At 36.5% G+C, this 19708-nt stretch overlaps 1 protein-coding gene across 1 annotated transcript in view; it reads right to left on the reverse strand.

The window, feature by feature from the left end:
• LOC5569257 (contactin-4) overlaps positions 1-19708 on the reverse strand; it is a 1061856-nt gene that overhangs the window by 354640 nt on the left and 687508 nt on the right. The gene's annotated exons all lie outside the window — the stretch shown is intronic.

The raw sequence follows: 19708 nt of genomic DNA on the forward strand, positions 1-19708 counted from the left end.
ATTTTCGAATTTTGAACCGCCCTAATGTTAGATCTCTTAAAATCACTAAGTTTGATACATTGCGTGACAATGTTTACTGATTTTCAATAATTGACCCCGGAACTGGTTCCTTGGAAACCCAGATAACGGTTTCAAAGTGGTTTCAAATAGGTTGCAGGCGTTGCACCTCATCCATAGAAGGAAATATCTTTTAAAATCACGAAGTTTTGTGTGTCGTACGACAATGTTTACTGAATTTCAATAATTGACAACGAAATCGGTTCCTTGGAAACCCGGATACTGGTTCCAAAGTGGCCAAATGGGTACTGTACTGTGCAGTTATTTATTTATTTATTTATTTATTTATTTATTTATTTATTATCAACAGACCTTATGGTAGTCTCAATGATAAAACTTAATCTAGGTTTACATAAATCGTATAAATGTCGTGACAAATAATTGCTTTAAAGTAGCTCTAGAATAGTGGAAATCAAAAACGGAAGCTACGCGGTTGAAAATTCTCAGCAGACCGGTGATTCCACAATTTAAACTGTAGTTTGTGCGGCGGAACTGAATCCTAAAAAGTGAATTGTTTCGCAAATTTCGGATTCTTGCTTGAAACGGTAGATATCTCAGAATATCAGGACAATATATACGTGCCGAAAATACAACAGAAATACACAGATCACACGTATTGCTTCTTACACAGTTATCAGAAGGCCGGCTCCAAAGGCACGTTCCCCACCAGTTGGGAGATTTGTGCCATCGCCATATTTGAGCCTATTTCATCATCTACCCGATGGAAGAGGAAAGGGAAGGGAAAGATGGGAGGAAATAGGAGTGGGGTCCCTTGAAGAGGGAAGATCGCATAAGCGAAATGAGAGCATGTAGCTCCATACCACAATGGGTTCGAACAGCGCCCTGAAAAGGGCACTGCAAAACGCATGAGCGTAAAGAGAGCCTATAGCTCATTACCACAGCGGGTTAAGAATAACAGAATGTCCTGAAGATTCAGGCTTCTGAATTCAGTTTCACTTAATAAGTGTTTACCAAGTAATTGGAATCGCATTTGCGCAAAAACTGGACAGTTACATATCAGGTGATACGAAGTTCCATAATCGGAGTCACAACTATCACACACAAATGAGTCAGCACGCTGAATATTTGCCATGTGATAGTTGAGTCGGCAGTGGCCTGTCAACGCTCTGACCAAGAGACTGCAATTCTGCTTTGACAGATTTGTTAAATACTTCGCCACCTTTGGAGATGGCTCAGTAATATACAATTTTGTTTGACGACACGACTCCAAACTATTCCAATATTGCTTGTGCTGAGTTGCCGCCCAAGAGTTTATCTGAAGCTTCACCCAGCACTTCGAAATTGGAATAGCCGGCTCAGGGCCAATGAAGTCATGCAATGCTCCATCGCGAGCTAGCTCATCAGCCAATTCATTTCCAGCGATGGAAGAATGGCCAGGTACCCATACAAGGTTTACAGAGTTGACTAAATTCAATTCCTCAATTTGAGTTCGACATGCGATAACAAGCTTCGACCTTGAGTTGGACGAAGCGAGAGCTTTGATAGCAGCTTGACTATCTGAACAGAAGTATATGACTTTACCCATTACGCGCTGTTGAAGTGCTGATTGCACTCCACACATAAGAGCAAATATTTCCGCCTGAAAAACGGTGCAGTTTCTACCAAGTGAGTAAAACTGATTCAGCCTTAGCTCACGAGAATATACTCCTGCACCAGCTCTACCTTCAAGAAGGGAGCCATCAGTGTAACATACTATATTGTTTGATATACTTCTTTCCAAATAGCCAGACGTCCACTCTTCCCGTGAAGGGAATTGTGTGGTAAATGTCCTGTAAGGAAAGTTACAAGCAATTGTGAGATCACTTGGAGCAAGGACAATGTTGTCACAATTCACCAAAAGTGGAAACAACGAAGTGTGTGTAGATCTACGATTCACTGGATTTTTCTCCAGTAGATCCAGTACCCATAAACGGTAAGAGCAAGAAAGTGCTTCTTGTTTAAGATATATGTGTAGTGGCGCAACGTCGAAAAGGGCCTCGAGCGCTGCTGTGGGAGTTGTAGAGAACGCACCAGACATCGCCATCAAGCACATCCTTTGGAGATGGCCCAATTTTGCTTGGATTGTTCTCACTTCGCCCTTTTGCCACCACACAAGACATCCATATGCCAATATTGGCGACACCAACTCTCGACAACCTGAAGAGCACTTTGCATCAGGTCGGATAGGGTGCTTATGCACATACCAACTATCAGAGCTAGATAGTCGTCGGCAAATCCATAAGTTGGAAAACCGCAATTATTGAGTTGCCTCAATAGCGTATCTGCTACGAGATTCCACAAAAGTGGTGACAAGACTCCCCCTTGGGGGCATCCACAAACACTCAATTTTCGAATCGCTGCTTGACGCAATGTCGAGAAGAGATGTCGGTTTTTGAGCATTTGATGAATCCAATTGGTAATCATTGTATGTAGCCCATGGTTTCGTGCGGCTTCCAATATGGCATCGAAAGACACGTTATCAAAGGCACCCTCAATATCCAAGAAAACACCCAAGCACGATTGCTTCTGAGCGAATGCTTTCTCGATATCGTATACAACTTTGTGTAAAAGAGTCACAGTGGACTTTCCAGATTGGTAAGCATGTTGATTCACATGAAGAGGCATGTTTGCCAAATAAACATCACGGATGTGATGATCGATAATGCGTTCCAGACATTTCAGAAGAAAAGAGGTCAGACTGATTGGTCTAAAACTCTTCGCTTCCTCATACGACGCACGTCCTCCTTTTGGGATAAACTTTACAGTAATATCACGCCAGGATCTGGGAATATACCCGGTAGCAAAACTGCTTACAAGTAGCTTTTTCAAAACATGTTTGATAGACTCAAATCCCTTTTGGAGCAGAACAGGATAAATCCCATCCGCTCCTGGAGATTTGAAAGGAGCAAAACTATTAAGTGCCCATTGAATCGATTCAGTAGTTACGATACTGCGAGCCAGAGACTCGTAACTACACGAAAAGACATTTGGTTCATCCGTAGATGCTATGTCCACACATCCGGGGAAGTGTGTATTGAATAAACATTCTAAAACTTCTTCATCGGAAGAAGTAAAGTCACCATTAGGTAAGCGAATTTCGTTCACTTGGAAATCCTTAGATTTTGCAAGGATTTTGTTCAGCCAACTGACTTCACTCAAACTGGAAACATTTGTACAAAGGTTTTTCCAGCCGGATCGTTCAGCAGAACGAAGAGCCTTCTTGTAAGCCTTGCGAGCTGACTTGAACGACTCTGATCCAGCTGAACGGCGTCTGTTCCAACTCCTTCTACATTGTTTCCTGAGTCTAGTCAGATCGGAATTCCACCATGGGGTCCCTCTTGTAGTCTTTACAGACCGCAGAGGACATGCTTCTTCAAAAGCTTCCATAATGTAGGATGTTGTAGTATCAACGGCATCATCCAGATCACTTGGATTTTCAATGGACGGAGAATATCCATGAAATTTGGTCGCAACCAATTCAATGTAGAGTTCCCAGTTTGTTGACCGGGGATTCCTAAAACGCAAAGTCTGCGCAGTTACATTTGAATGTTCAAAGAAGATGTAGCGATGATCAGATAATGATTCCTCATCTGATACATGCCAATTCGTCAACTCGTGACTGATTCTATTCGAGCAGAGCGTTATGTCTAACACTTCTTCTCTATTAGAAACCATGAAGGTTGGGCGATTACCTATGTTAAGTAATCCAAGGTCTGTACTACTTAAGTATTCCATCAGACTGGAGCCTCTCGAATTGATATCCGAGCTGCCCCAGATGATGTGATGAGCATTGGCATCACTGCCCACAATCAGCGGAAGGCCTTTTGTTACGCAGTGTACGACAACTCGTTTGAAGTCATCCGTTGGGGATGGTTCATCATGTGGTAAATATACCGAACAATAGACGTATTTCCTGTTGAGGTCACCAACAGAAACATCGATTGTGACAGCACATACATCTCTGGTAGTTAACTCAGAAATGAGTGTAGCAACGATTGCTTTATTAACGAGCACGCATGCGCGGGGCATGGAGCGCGAGTTAGCCATTTCAAGCTTGCTAAAAGTAGCAAAAACTGGGTCCACAAGGTTACCTAGATAGAAGTTCCCTCTACGAAAGTAGGGTTCTTGAACTAGCGCCACTTGGGCTGCACCATTTTGCATGAGTCTGCAAAGATTGATCGTTGCTGTTCTTTTATGCTGAAGATTGATCTGAGCTAACCTAACCGTAGCCACTACCCAAACTAGGCAGGATTAAGCTTTTTGCAATCTCAGCACGAAAAAGACCAGCAACGAAAAAACCAGATCGGTATCTATTTAAAGTCGCCAAAGGCGAAAGAGCACAGAATACACTGTGTAAAACGCATGATGCGAATCCATATAGGTGATAATTTAAATTAAATGTCAACATATTCATAATCCCACCCTTATTAAGCCTCAAGATAGAGACTGAAGAAGGGCAGCCGATTATCTCGGAGAAACACAAGGTCACCTGCACCATTGCTCCGGGTAGCACAGGAAGGACTCAATACTGTGGAGGGCGCCCTGGTACCCCACAGGCTCCGTTTGCGGTTAGGTTTTATTTAGACCCCCCTAACCATTCATTCTTAGGCACGGTACGCATCACACCATAAATTAGGGGTCACCTGTGAGGTGGACTTTTACCACCGGAACAGGCAATCCGTAGTGTTAATTCTTAGCCAGTTGAAACAACCGCTACCGACACTACGCGGCTATCTAGGCTGCTCGGGAAAAGGAGGTTAATATTGATGATTAACTCCTGACGTGCCCAAGCAGCCAGCAAACGGTAGATATCTCAGAATATCAGGACAATATATACGTGCCGAAAATACAACAGAAATACACAGATCACACGTATTGCTTCTTACACAGTTAAGCATTAGGATGTAAGAATTTAAAAAAGGGCCTAAAGTTTAATTTGTCACAGAATAATTCCGGAAACAAGTGGCCAATCGTGAAATTCTGACCAAGCCCTGAAATAAGAAGGATATCCGATATATTGTGTCAAATAATTTGTTCAAAAATAAAGAAAAACTAAAAAGTTACAGCGAAAAACGTATTTTTTTACATTCGTTTAGGGGTTTTGTTAATGAAAGGGTTAGTAAGAGGATGATTGAATCGAGAGGAAATTTGAATATGACAAGGTGGGAAACCTAAGAAATTTACAGAATAGTCAGCTCAAACTACACACGTATGCACCACCACCCCTCCTTTAAAACACCTCACATAGCTCTGTAATGCAATTTTGTTGGCAATAGAAGTAGCAGTGAACTTTTATGTACACACATTATTCAAAATAATTCAAATTTGCATCATATGTGCCAGCTCAAGTAACAATTTAGATTCTAACTGGCTTTATTTATTTTTATGATAGTTTTATCGTAGATTTGCATAGTCTTCTAGGTTTTATAGTAATTTTCACCTAGTAGAAATGATCTTGAACCGTTTTTGGTATTAAATACTTTTTCAAGAACACTTCTGATGCATCACATAAAACATCATTTCCACTAAAAACAAGTGACCTTGGCAGCAGTTTTATGCAACTCTCGTACTTATCTGTAAGAACGCGCTCGAGCGAGAGTAAGAACTCTTGGCCGAGAACATCATAAATTTCTCCCCATCTGCGTTGATTGATACATTATACATTGTAGATTTCACCTGGTGTTTAACTTTTTAGCCGGTAATGTAAAATTTTTCAAATTCTGTGATAATGAAATTGAGTATATTTGTAGTTCACTGCCAAATTTTCATGCCGATTGCTCATAAGGAAACAAAGTTACAACATGCCAAAGTTGAGCATTTTGTATGAAAATCGGCTTTCACTGCTATTATTCTGAACACAACTATATGCTGGATTGTTCAACATTTTCGGGCACCAAATTGATGAATTAATTTATTTTTTTTTTAAATGCAATGTTGTCGAGGCGCATTGTGCGTTTCGGGTGTTTAATGCTTGATATTCACGATGTAATAAGCGTGACAACCGACAACAGGTAGGTATTGAAAAAAAAAGTTATCATCACAGATGTTTCAATTTGCATTTTGTTTTACTATTGATTGATAATTTTATGGAGAAGTATTTGAAAATTCGTTAGCTAAACCAACATGATTAACATATTGTGAGTTTAACTTGTCTTGAGAACTACTTGTGTACATCGTCTCTAGTATGGGCCACTTTAGTCTTATGAGAGGTTTATCATTGAGTTAGTGCGGGTTTATAGATTAACTGATTTTATTTCTACTTTTATAGAATTGGTGTAAGAGAATACATCAAGAATTACATAAAATTAACTTTGCTTCTTGGGAGACATATTAAAGCAAGTAAAATGTCGTACATTTAAGGAGCATATGACGAAATTTCCCGTCACATTGAACGTAATGTTATCCGGATCACAATAATTTTCAATCATATTGGACGTGATTTTACAAGAATGACGTATTTTTTAATTTAAAAAACGTCGAATTTACGTCATGAAAGTTTTACATCATGTATTTGGTTTATCATGAAATGTACGTCTTGCGTAATATTAGTTTTTTTTCTTAGTGTGTAACATAGAATAGCATTTAAGGCATATTTAAACTAATCTGAATGCACAAACGGGCTATTCTTCATAAGATTTTAGGACATTACACTTGTTTGTATTCCATTTTGAGCTTTCAAAATATGTTGTCCTATATTCAAACAATTGACAATGATTTATTTCAGTGCTGTGCTGTCATGCCATGTATTAGGCATGCATAACTCATTTGTTCTATTTAACCAGTGTTGTTTTTGCTTTCCAGGATGCAATTGATAACACCAAATGCCAACTGATGATACGACTTAAATAACTTGAATTATTCGATAATTAAGATTTATCGATCCGAAAGACTGACAATATTTTGTTAACTCGTGGTTTATGGACAACCCCTTATGGGCGTGTGTTGTAGAAGAGTTGTTTTTTATTGTTTGAGAATGTGCTGTAACGTTTTTATTTCATCATAAGTTTACAGATGATCTGTTCTGACAGCCTTATTGCCATCTGCTGTGTTTTGTAGTTAAGTTTTTACATACATTGAGACCTAAGATGCTGAAACTTTTAATAATCAATACACGCAATCCAGAAAATAATAGAAGAAACCTCTGTCAACTCGTCTATGCGCTTAGAAGGAATTGCGCTTCCAAAGAAACACAAGGGGGCTGAAGCGACTAAATGAACAGACACACCGATATATGTAGTCATAAAAGCGGAAAATTGTGCCATCGCCACAGAAAACGATGCCTCTTCACACCAAATATTGCTCTGGATTTGAAGCGATTTGCTTGCGCATTCCACTGATTGAGTGTGTTTCAATTAGATTCCATGTTTTACGAGCTGATGTGTGGCACTAGAGCAAGTAATTTTAATCAAAACTTGGTCCTACCATCTAATCAGTGCTGCTAAATCTATTCCACCCATGTGCCCAGGGAAAGTATTGGAGGAGCAGCAAACGTGTGCTCCAGTCATGTTCGAATGGCATATGCAAGACGAATTTGTTATTAGTCGAGGTCCTTATGGTTTCCTTGCGATGTGACGACGGAGCTGAAGTTTGATGTCTGGGAGGGACTCCCCCCCCTTCTCTGCACGTCGAGTCTAAGCTATTTGGGAGCTGGATCTGTTCGACGACGTGACTTACATACCAAGAAAGTTGTGATGAATCGTTTTTGGCCTACAGTCCCATGAATTTGGGACTCTACAAGCGTTTAATTCAAATGGTAGACTATTCAACTATGAATTCGATTTCATGGGTCTTTTTTCTGGGAAGATAGAGAGAAATGTACAGCTGATTCAAATTTAATCATCTAGGGTAGATAACTACTTAAGCGCCCACATGATTTACGTCATCTTGGATTTGTTTTAATGGCGCAGTATTAAGAGACTCGGCAATATGGTCATTCTTGTAAATTCTTTGCTCAAATCCTCTACCGGCAGAATCATTTTTTTATCACAAAAAATATTGGAATCGTGACATTTTTTTCTTGTTTTTTTTTTCATACATTTTTACTAACTTTCTAGAAGCTGTCAAAAAACTTTTCTTTTTTGTTGGAATCTGTGTCGATTTGTGATGATCATTAGTCATTTAGTTTTGAAGATATTCCGATGCACCTTGGAGTACCGACATTTTGTGATCGCTATTTTGTTTGCAGTCAATACAGAAGCTACTTACCAGGCTAATTTTCTTATGAAACATGTCTTCAATTGATATGTGAATTAAGGTACCGTGGGGTAAGTGGATACAGAAAAATCAATAGTCAACTTCATTGTTATTTTCAGCTAACGTGAATAATGTTTTTCTAACTTTCTTCACTGGATAACAAATGAGGAATCAATATACTCCAAATCGTTATTTGTTTCGATTTTTCTGATTGTTATGTATTGAGTATGAGGTACTTGAAAATTTGCGCCAAATGATCCACTTGCCCCACCATGGTGGGGTAAGTGGATCACCTTTAAATAAACCCTATTCTCAAAACAAATATGATGTAATCATGAATAGTATTACTGTCATATTTGTTATAAGTGCTATGTTATATATTTTGATAGCTTTAAAATTAAAAAAATCTTTATTTTATCAAAATATTATGGAAAATATGTGTACATTAGTTTACACTTATTGGAACAAACACAAACATTGTAACTTGAATATTTTGGAGAAAATTCATTCCTTTTATACATCTGAGTTATAAAGAAGGATTGAGGATTATTCCTAACAATGTTTTCGAAAAACACTCGTAGTTTAAAAATATTAATTACATTTACTTTTGTTAAACATACTGAAAAAAATGTATTCTATTTATGAAAGTATTTTTATCATCTGTCTAGAACAATCGATATGGTCAACAAACGTACGATAATATGATTTCAGTTGGAGAATTTGTATATTTTGCTCTTTTGCATTTCAGCTTAGATATACCACGAAAAATGTGTGGTTTTGTTTTCGATTCTCATTTTTTATAATAGAAAGACTGTACAACACTTTTATGTGGATTAATTAAAACTTTCTCAGGTCAATTTGACACATTCAAGCCAGGAACGAAAAATGTAAAAGGAAAACAACACTTGATGACATTAAAACTCATTCAAATCCGCGTAAGTAGTCTGCCAATATTTGATAACAATACTTGATCCACTTACCCCATCCCATTGAAAAGTACGGGTAAGTGTACCATGACCAATATATCTATATTTATTTATCAAAATTACATTTTTCTCATTGTGACTCATACAATTAGAACTGAATTGTTCGCCATGTGTTGAAAAAACTAATAGTATTCGATTTTAGGCAGAGATGCAATGGATTTTTCATCGACAGAAAACAACTATAAAATTAATTGGTTTTTGCTTTCAACAAGTTTGCTTGTGTTAGTGCACGTGTAGTATCAGTTTTGCAGTAGTATCAGTGTATACATGAGAATATAACCTAAAATGAAGCAAAGGTGTGAAAACATTCGAAATATTCAAGTATTTATGCTTAATATGGTCAAATGATCCACTTACCCCACTGCTACACTTCCCCCACGGTACCTTACTCCTTTCCTTACGGAGTATTCATTCATGGAGCATTTTCACTTTTCTATTGGTGCATTAAGGTGAAAAACCTCGAATTTTGAAGAGCATAAATCTAGAGAATCTGACAATCGTTCACGATGAAAATTTGATCGATTGGTAACCACCAGTGAATTACAAGTGCGTTGATTTTTCAGCACACACGGTTGTATGTTAAAGAATATTGACCGGACTTTGATGATGATAATTGGATTTCGGCTTTAAGTCACGAATTAGGCGTTGATTATCACGGTTGTATGGTTCTCTAGATTTGTGCTCTTTAAAATTCGAGGTTTGGCTTCAATCCATTTTTACCTTAAACAGGCTGCAATTGTATTTTCACCGAACGTCATGATGAGCCATTGAATGTATATTACGAAATTAATTGTCAAACCCTGATTGAAAGTTACTAGCATTGTGTACCCTTCTTGTAAGATTTGAGTCCTGTCTTCACTTAGGTACAACATTGCACACCCTTGGTCCGTTTCCGAAACCAACAACTCCGCCCGATGATGTTTGACCCCCACCCGTGTGGTTCGTCCTTGATCCTCTTTGGCGGCAACAAACGGTGCTGTGGGGTGCGGTTATGGCTTTGTCGCACTGCGCAAACCATGTAAAGAGGAGCGAGACACAATATTCACATCGGGAAATTGTTCCAGTCAGCTTTTCCCGTCAGCGTTGGGTCGCGTCGTCGTTTTGGTCGGGCGGCCGCAGTCATCATCTCAGCACGGATCGAACAAAACGACCTCCTCACCGGTAGGTTGGGACAGTATTGGACAATCCATTTGTCGAAATTTCATACAAAACGATCAATTTTGGCGGACCAGAACTGTAATGGATCGATTTAATAAAATTTTCAAGCACTAAGAGCCATTGTGAATCAAAATCAAAATTTTGTATGGAAATTCTAACAATTTGCAAACGTGTTGCCCAATACTGTAGGTTTATCAGCCAGCAGCACCGCAGACAACTAACTGGGCGACCTCTGCTGGCTGCCGAGGTGTGGGTGCTGCAAAAGCTGGCCGAAAATTTTGAGCCATTTAGAGGGGAATGTAATATTCATGAGCACCGAGATGATGTGTAGGGCACACCGTAGAAAGGAAGCTTTGGGGGCGCTGAATCCTGCTACCGACTGACTGCAGACGAGCACTCTCTGACTATATGTGCAAGAGGCACATGGCAGAAGATATATCGATACCGCTGTGTAGAGTCGGGTGGTACGTGTCTGCCATTTAGAAATATTCGAACGGCTAAGTGCTCGAGGAAGCTCTGGGTGAGCTTGGATGCTGGCCTGAGGGATTTATTTGACCCACTTTGGCTCTTAGATGATGATGAGCCACATGTTTCCGATGGCTACAGCTACATATTTGATGTGCAAAACTTTTAAGGTGGGGAGTTTTGAAGGGACCCTGCGGGTGGTTTTGAACTTTAAACAGAGGAATTAAATGTTGTACAAAGAACGAAGTTGAAAAAGTCAATTTCCGCAAAGTAATTTCCGCTAATGATAGAAAAAGGTACTCAAACGCCTAGAAAGCAGAAAACGATCAGTTTTCTTAATTCCAAACTTCCCTGGACACCTTACTTTGAATTCAGAATCAAAAAAGCTAACATGGCTTTCGATCAATGCCAGTGAACCTTTGGTAAAACTTTGGTATACACAACTGTTTTTCTATCAATACTGGTATATGGATGTCTGATGTGAAAAAGGGCGAAATGAAAACAATGCAGGCAAAATGGGGCCACCTCCATGGGATGTGAATCCGACAAATCAATGATCTACATATACTTCGTTATTCTCACTTTTGGAGCATTGAGAAAATTGTCCTTGCTCCAAGTGGTCCAAGTTATACAAATGCATTTAATTTTCCTTGCAGGACATTTACCACACATTTCCCTCTCAGGAGAAGAGTGGACGTCTGGCAATTTGAAAAAATGTATATTAACACTGCTTATACCGACGGGGGTTTTTGTAACGTAAAGAACCAAAGGGTCAAAAATGTGAACGGTAAATTTGCACGACGATATCTCAGCTGATATTCAATCAATTTTCTTATTTTTTTCACCATTGCAACCGTTTACTATCCTGGATGCGTTTAGTGAAGACCAATTGAAATTTTATGCCACCATGGCTGAGAATTGGCCGTTCACATTTTTTGCCCACCTCCCGCTGGTTGTATGCAAGTTGGTTATTCCGGAATTGTCTTCGAGAAAATTGTTCAGAGTGAACTGAGCTTCCCCGAGGGACCCAAAGAAGTTCCAAATTCTTGCACTACGTGGCGCTAGTGTACATAAACACTTCCGGTTTACTACTATTCAAGAATATCTCGGAATAGACTGGCCCAGCTCAGTATGAGAGAAAAATAAAGTTGTTTGATTTCACGGGGCACCCCCCCAGGATTTTTCCTCAGGGTTAAAAGAAGACTTCCTGAAAAATTGAGCTCATTTGGTCATTCCATGAGCTGGCGCATTTGAATTGTAGTTAATATGGGATTTTCACCTCCAACATATGGGAATCAGCACATCTTTTACTGTTTAGTCCAGGAAAATTGTTGATCGCGTTCAATTGAACCCAGAATGTCAAAAACACTACTTGATATAATAGCGAACAATATTGTCGAAGGTCTTTAAAAAACTGTAACTCGAAAACGGTTTGTCCGATCGATTTGAGATCTTCTACAAAGTTGTAGGTATTGCTTAGAACTATATGGAGAAAAATATGCACGCCAAAAAAAGTTACAGATTATTTTTTATTTCAAAAACAAAAATTTAAAATCGATTTTCTCCAGAAACGCATTTTCGATTTTTTTTATTTTTGGATATGTTTTAGGGGACAACTTATGTGATTTATTGCACAATGTTTCAAAATGGAAGAATTATGGACAAAAAAGTTATGATTTTTTAAAAAATTACAGACTTAAAAAAAAAATCGAAATTGAAGAAAACAATAATTTTTAATGTGATTATTTGAATGTACAAAAAAAATTGCAATCGAAAAGGTAAATTTTTTCTAGGTTGCATCAATTTCGAGATATACTCACATTTATATAAAATTTTCAAATAAAAAAAGAAAAATAGACCCTTTTCAAGCATATTTCGTATTTCTCCATTCCAGAAAAAAATATTTTGATTGAGCGAATCGTAGCTAAATCGTTTATCGTTTGATCAAAACATTTATGCTTAAGTATTGAAAAAAAGAGTGCACGGTAAAAAATATAAACGATATTTTCAAATAAAATTTGACAAAATAGTTCTTAAAAATCGCAACATTGATGTTTTTAATTTTTGGATATATTTTGCGGTTGTTGTAGGTATTGTTTAGGACTATTTGGAAAAAATATGCACGGTTAAAAATAATGACATAATTTTTGAATAAAAAAAATTAAAATCGATTTTCTATGAAAATTCATCTGTGATTTTTATTATTTTTGGATATGTGATGTTATGTGATTAATTGCACAATGTTTCATAATGGAAGAATTATGGACAAAAAAGTTATAGTTTTATGAAATATTACAAATTTTGAAAAAAAAAATCGAAAAAATAAAGGAAAACATTATTTTTTATGTGTTTATTTGATAGTACAGAAAATGCATTGGAATTTCATTGAATTTCGTGTTTCTCCATTCCGGAAAATTTTATTTTGATTTCAACAACACAAACCAAGTCAAGTCAAGTACACAACACTGAAGACGGCTTTACAGTTGAGGTTGAAATACGCGTATCTGTCGAAGGATACAATAGTAGAATTAAAAGGAACAGTACTACTCATCTTTTTGTATATTTACAGGCATTCTACTAAACAGGCTCCACAAGGGTTTTCATCACTTTTGCCTGTGTTAGTAGGTATGATGAACAAACACGTTTTTCCCATACCCATACATTTGGACATGGTAAATGAATAAAAGAAAAACTATGCTTTTTTTAAACGGACTTCATGGGTACAAAAATAATGCGCTATGTTGTCAAGTTTTATCACTGTAGCAATCATCATTGACACAAATGCGGTACAAAAACTTGGTGGTATGAAGTACCTATGTAGTATATGAGGTAAGTCTGAAACCGTGAGAGCATTAGTGTTGTATCAACAGTGATTGTTCAGTGATTGTAGGTGACGTTTATTTGCCTATGAAATTGACGTGCTACGAAAGAACATACAGCATTATATTGTGAATTAAGGAGGCGTTTTACAGAGGTATTTATTTTTGTTGTGCGTGAAGCTGTACAAATATATTTTTTTCGCAATGAGTTATATCAGTTCAAGATGTATTAAAGTGTTCAAACAAAGTTGTTCTAAACATACTTTTTTAAATACTTTAGTATATAGGTTTTGATCAAACAATAAAAAATTCAGCTACGATTCACTCAATCAAAATAAAATATATCTGGAATGGAGAAACACGAAATATGTTTGAAAAGGGCCTATTTTACTTTTTTATTTGAAAATTTTATATAAATATGAGTATATCTCGAAATGGATGCAACCTAGAAAAAATTTACCTAAGTACTTTTCGATTGCAATTTTTCTGTACTTTCAAATAATCACATAAAAAATATTGTTTTCCTCAATTTCAATTTTTTTTTCAAAATCTGTAATTTTTTAAAAAATCATAACTTTTTTGTCCATAATTCTTCCATTTTGAAACATTGTGCAATAAATCACATAAGTTGTCCCCTAAAACATATCCAAATTAAAAAAAAATCGAAACTGCGTTTCTGGAGAAAATCGATTTTAAAATTTTGTTTTTGAAATAAAAAATAATCTGTAACTTTTTTTTACCGTGCATATTTTTTTCCATATAGTCCTAAGCAATACCTACAACTTTGTAGAAGATCTCAAATCGATCGGACAAACCGTTTTCGAGTTACAGTTTTTTAAAGATTTGCCATGCATTTTCCGATACGCCCTTCTAAAAAATAAGGCGAGGTTCAAAATGGCGGTCTGAAGGTGCATAATGGCATTTTTGGTCATAAAGAATCTGTATGCAAATTTTCAGGCGATTCAAAAAATACAAAAATTAAATTTAAAAAAAAAATCGTCATGTTCGGTGGAATTGCTCAATTATGTTCATTAGGGTATAATTTAGTGTGTGGTGCCCCGTTTAGTTTTGCAACTTTATTGTTTAAGATAGAAAATTCCTGTCTTTGAGAAAGTTGTTCAAACTAAAATAAATAAATCTAAAATTTATCGACCAAAGTACTTCTTCCGCTTTCAAACTAAGAATTTTGAAATATTTGACGATAAACCAAATAAGGTTCATTTGGACGCCTAATTGTACGGTGAAAACCTGAAGTAAAAGAGCATTCTCAATCAAATAAAACAAATCTTCTTAGATTAGAATTAAAAGTTCAAAAGAAATCATAATCAAGGTGAAGATTAATCGGAGCCAAACTAAATTTGGAGATTTGAACATCCGTTTGAGCTGGAAACATGATCGATTAGTCGTCAACAGCAAGTGACCAAACGATTAAGTTTTTAGCTTATTTTTTTATATTCAGGTTTGGCTTCGATTTATCTTCACCTTCATAATAAATTGGCTAACATAAATCTTACTTCACGATTTTTGTAGGAATTATAGGGTCGAATTAAGCAAGTAAAAAGTTCAGTCTTCAAATTGAGTACTGAATAAGAACAGGTGCTCCACGCATCAGATCTCTTATATATTTGCAAAAGTGCTCCACGAGCCGAAGAGGCTGAAAACCCCTGCTATACGTTGTTCCTGAAAGTCCATTATGAATACTTCAACAAATTTTCAAAGTTATCCAAAAAATGCATTCAAAATTAAAATTAAGTTGAATTTTAAATTAGGAATTTGTCATAAGATGCAAATAATCTTAAAAAATAAAAATAAAACCCATTTTGTCGCATTTAAGTTCGTGAATTCTAACACAAAAATAATCAATGTATTAGTCATATTATCACGAAGCTTTGGAGTTCATACAAACCTCTACAAAAGAAATGCCTTCAGTAGAATTTCCATCCGTTTTAACACTTATCATTGTCAATTCTGAAAAACATATGTGATGTACAATTTTTTTTTATCTCTATCAACGAGATTTTTAGCCCTGAGCTAGTTCATCTTGGGACCAACGGCTTTACTTCCCTTCCGAAGGAAGTCGTCACTGAAATTTTTAGTGACTATCTGGGGTATGGGATTCGATCCCAAGTCCTCGGGGCGTGAGAGGCGTGTGTTCTAACCACTACACCAGGTCCATCCCCTAGGATGTACAATATTTTATGTAGTTATTCCTATACAAATCACTTAAGCTTTTCAGTAGTCTTGAATTTCGTCAAAAAGTTTCAGAAATTTTTCGGCGAATTCTTGAATTTTTCGACAATAATTAATTTAAGCTGAAATTTCTTCAGAAGTTCTTCCATTTTTTTATTTTTGTACCGTTATTCGGGGTGTAGTTGATCAGTGGGGAGAAGTTGATCATTCCCGTACCCACAAGTATGAACTGCCAAGAGAGCTATTATCCGTTTTCAATTATCACAAGTTATGTCATATCGTATTACCTGATAGCTGCTCTTGATGTTTCTTAATTCGGTTCGTCGTTCAAGATAGTTATACCATGGAAAAACAGATTTTTAAGGAAATGTTCGATGAACTGTTAAAGGGCTCTACCCCAAACATTCGACTATAGCTAAGGCTATATAAAGACACCATTTCAATAAACTGTTTCGTAGATTCCATGTATGTTCTGTGAACCCAGTTTTATATTTGCATTGAGGATAAAAAATCATTTTCAGAGATAAAAATGTTCTTTTTGTGAGCGAGTTGCCAATTTCAAAGAAAATTGCATACGTTTAGGCGTTTTATTTGGTGTATTCTGGATTTTACAACATTCAATTCTAAAATGGACCAATTTATCGACAAATTGTAAGGTTTTTGAGACTTGATTCGGGATCAGTGATCTCACATTAAATAAATAGCATGTCTCTTTATTTTAGGAAACATGTCACAGTAATTGATCAACTTTACCCCGGAATCAAATATTACAATTTTTGATTTCTAAAAAATGTTTTTGTTATTATGATAACAATTCGTAGAAATTTCGTTTCTATTATTCGATAAACATCCAAGCAGTACAGGTTTTAAAAATATTTGGATGAGAATGCATGCATCCTACTAGGAATTATAGAACAGAATCGCTCAAAAGTGATCAACTTCACCCCATTTTACGGTACTTTAGAAATCTGATATAAATTGGATATGCATATAGAGTGATTAGATGAGCATTTTGTAAAATAATCCCTGAAATTATTCGAGTAGTTTTTGAACCAAAAATGGAAGGGAGATAGATTTCTTGATGTTATTTATGAAAGAATTTAAGAATTAATATTCGGAAAAAAAATTTGAAGTAATTTTTACACCCTAAGAGAAAACATGATGGAATTTTTGTAGATTTTTTTTTAGAAAATCAAGAATAACTTGCAAAGTCCGTTAGTAAATCTACTGTAATAGTACTAAATAAAATCACCAGAAGAATCGGTAGCGCTGTTCAAAGATTTTTTTCAAGAAAAATCGTAGGACGACATCTCGGGGGATACAGTAATATTATTCTCTAAAGATATCGCTGACCAAATATCTCGGGATTTTTTTAGAATTCCCACGGAAGAGCTTTTGAATAAAATAAGCAAGAAAATTTGTAGGACTGTTTGATTTTTAATTTTTTTTATAGATAGGGTAAGTGTTCCAGTTATGGACGTAGTGGTTCCCTATTTCGCCATACGTGATTACTTTAATGTCTTCAAAATTTAAAAATTTTTGTGTGTTCTAGTAGTTAGATTTAAGATATATCTTGATTTTAAAGCATTCAAAAAGATTCAGAATGTGAAAGTTATCGAAATAGCACATATGGCCAAATAAGGATCCACTGTGGCCATAACTGGTACACTTTTCCTAGGCATTTTTTGAAAAAAAATTTCGAGAGAGATTTGCAGGAATTCGGGCATCAACGTAACTGCTTTCAAGAGAAGTCTAAAGAAAACTTAAATTTCTTTGTTTCAAAAAAAGCGGATGGTTCTGCGGAGAATTTCTCTGAGAAAACGCAAAGAACATTTTCCTAAATGAATTTGCTGGTGAAAATCTTGTGGGATATTAGGATGCTAGTGAAAAACCTTGTAGAATATTAGAGAAACATCTAGAAGAATATTTTAAAGTTTTGTACAGGAAATTGTGAATAATTTTAGCCACGTATTTTTCAACTAATTCATGAAGAATTGCCGAAATTGAATTTAAAATATTCATTCATATTTGGTAGAATCTTTAAAGAATTTGTGAAAAGAGTCCTAGCTCGGTGATCTTGGAGCTTCAGGAGAAATGCTAAGATTTCTAAAGCATTATCTGGCGGAACTTTTCAAAAGATAGTTTGGAGAAATTTTCTGGTAAGAACAGAACTATTAAAGTTACTTCAGGAAAAATCTGTTGAATAATCTCTTCTGAACCAGGGAATGATTTTTAGTGGTGGGAACCCAAGAAGGAACTCAATGAAAACTTTTACAGCAGAACTGAAAAAGTACGCAAATAATTCGTGAAGAAATCGTCGTGATAATTCTTAGAAAAATCTCTCGTATGATTAAATCTTTTAAAAATACATGATTGAATATCTGAAAAGTGGAAGAGTCACAAGGGGTATTCCTCGTAAGGTCTTTGGAGGAATTCTTTAATGTCTTTTTTACTGGATTAAACAAAATATGATCAAAAATTTATTAGTATCACTGATGTACAGCGATATGAAACAATATCAACAATAACCAATATATTCAAATTTACGCAAAATGTACTAAATAAGTAAAAAATGTGATAATAGCGATAGCCTCATACGTTCAATCTACAAGAAAGATATGGACTGGAGTATGCCATTTACAGAGAGATTACTCTGCTGTATTCGGCGAACAAAGAACTGATACGCATCAAGGAGTCTCTCGTAGGTGAATACTAGGCTGGTTTTCGTGAGGGCCTTTCGATAGCGGGCCAGATATTTTCCTCGCGAATGATTTTAGATGCATTCAAGGAGTGTGACTTGCAGACTCATTACATGTTTATTCATCTCAAAGTATGTTCAGACATTTTCTGCCACTTCTCATTTCTTAATACATCTTCTTCTTTCTGGCATTACGTCCCCACTGGGACAGAGTCTGCTTCTCAGCTTAGTGTTCTTATGAGCACTTCCACAGTTATTAACTGAGAGATTACTATGCCAATGACCATTTTTGCATGCGTATATCGTGTGGCAAGTACGATGTTACTTTATGCCCTGGGAAGTCGAGAAAATTTCCAACCCGAAAAGATCCTCGACCGGTGGGATTCGAACCAATGACCCTCAGGTTGGTCTAATCGTAAGTTTAAAGTAATTAGATGTGGCAGATAATGACTGAACATGGTTTTTCGGCGAGGCTAGTCAGGCTGAAGCATAGGTGTAAGTTTTCAAATTACAGACGAGGTGTCAACCTCGTTGACGACGATAGACTAAATAAAGTTTTGTGCCTAAGACGCATGCATCACGAGTTATATCAAGTGTATATAGAAGCGAATACTATTGAGCATGAAGATAGGCAGACTTCAGTGGGGGTTTAGTGAATTCATGGAAGGTCACGAATCATCTGGTTGTACGCAATACATCCTGGAAACCCTGGTCATTACGCTTATACGATTTTTCATCTTAAAGAGAACCACCCCCATTTCCACCCTCCCATGTTCTCATTTTCTTTCTTTTCATTTCTTTCTTCTTTTCTTCGGATAGATGATGAAATTGTTTCAAAAATGGCGATGTTATCACTTAAATGGCGGGGAACGTGTCTCTGGAGCCGACCTTCTGATATCTGATACCTGATTCTGCTTTGACTTTTAGATGATAATGAGCCATATGTTTCCAGTAGCTACAGCTACATAATTGACGTGAAAATTTTAAATGTGAAGAGTTTAAAGTGGAGCCTTCGGGCAGTTTCAAACTTCAAACAGATGATTTAAATTTTCCACCGAAGAACAAAGTTGAAAAAGTCAATTTCCACAAAGTAATTTCCGATAATGGTTGAAAAAGGTACTCAAACGCTTAGACAGCTGGAA

This window comes from Aedes aegypti, chromosome 3 (assembly GCF_002204515.2).
Source record: "Aedes aegypti strain LVP_AGWG chromosome 3, AaegL5.0 Primary Assembly, whole genome shotgun sequence".
Taxonomy (NCBI): domain Eukaryota; kingdom Metazoa; phylum Arthropoda; class Insecta; order Diptera; family Culicidae; genus Aedes; species Aedes aegypti.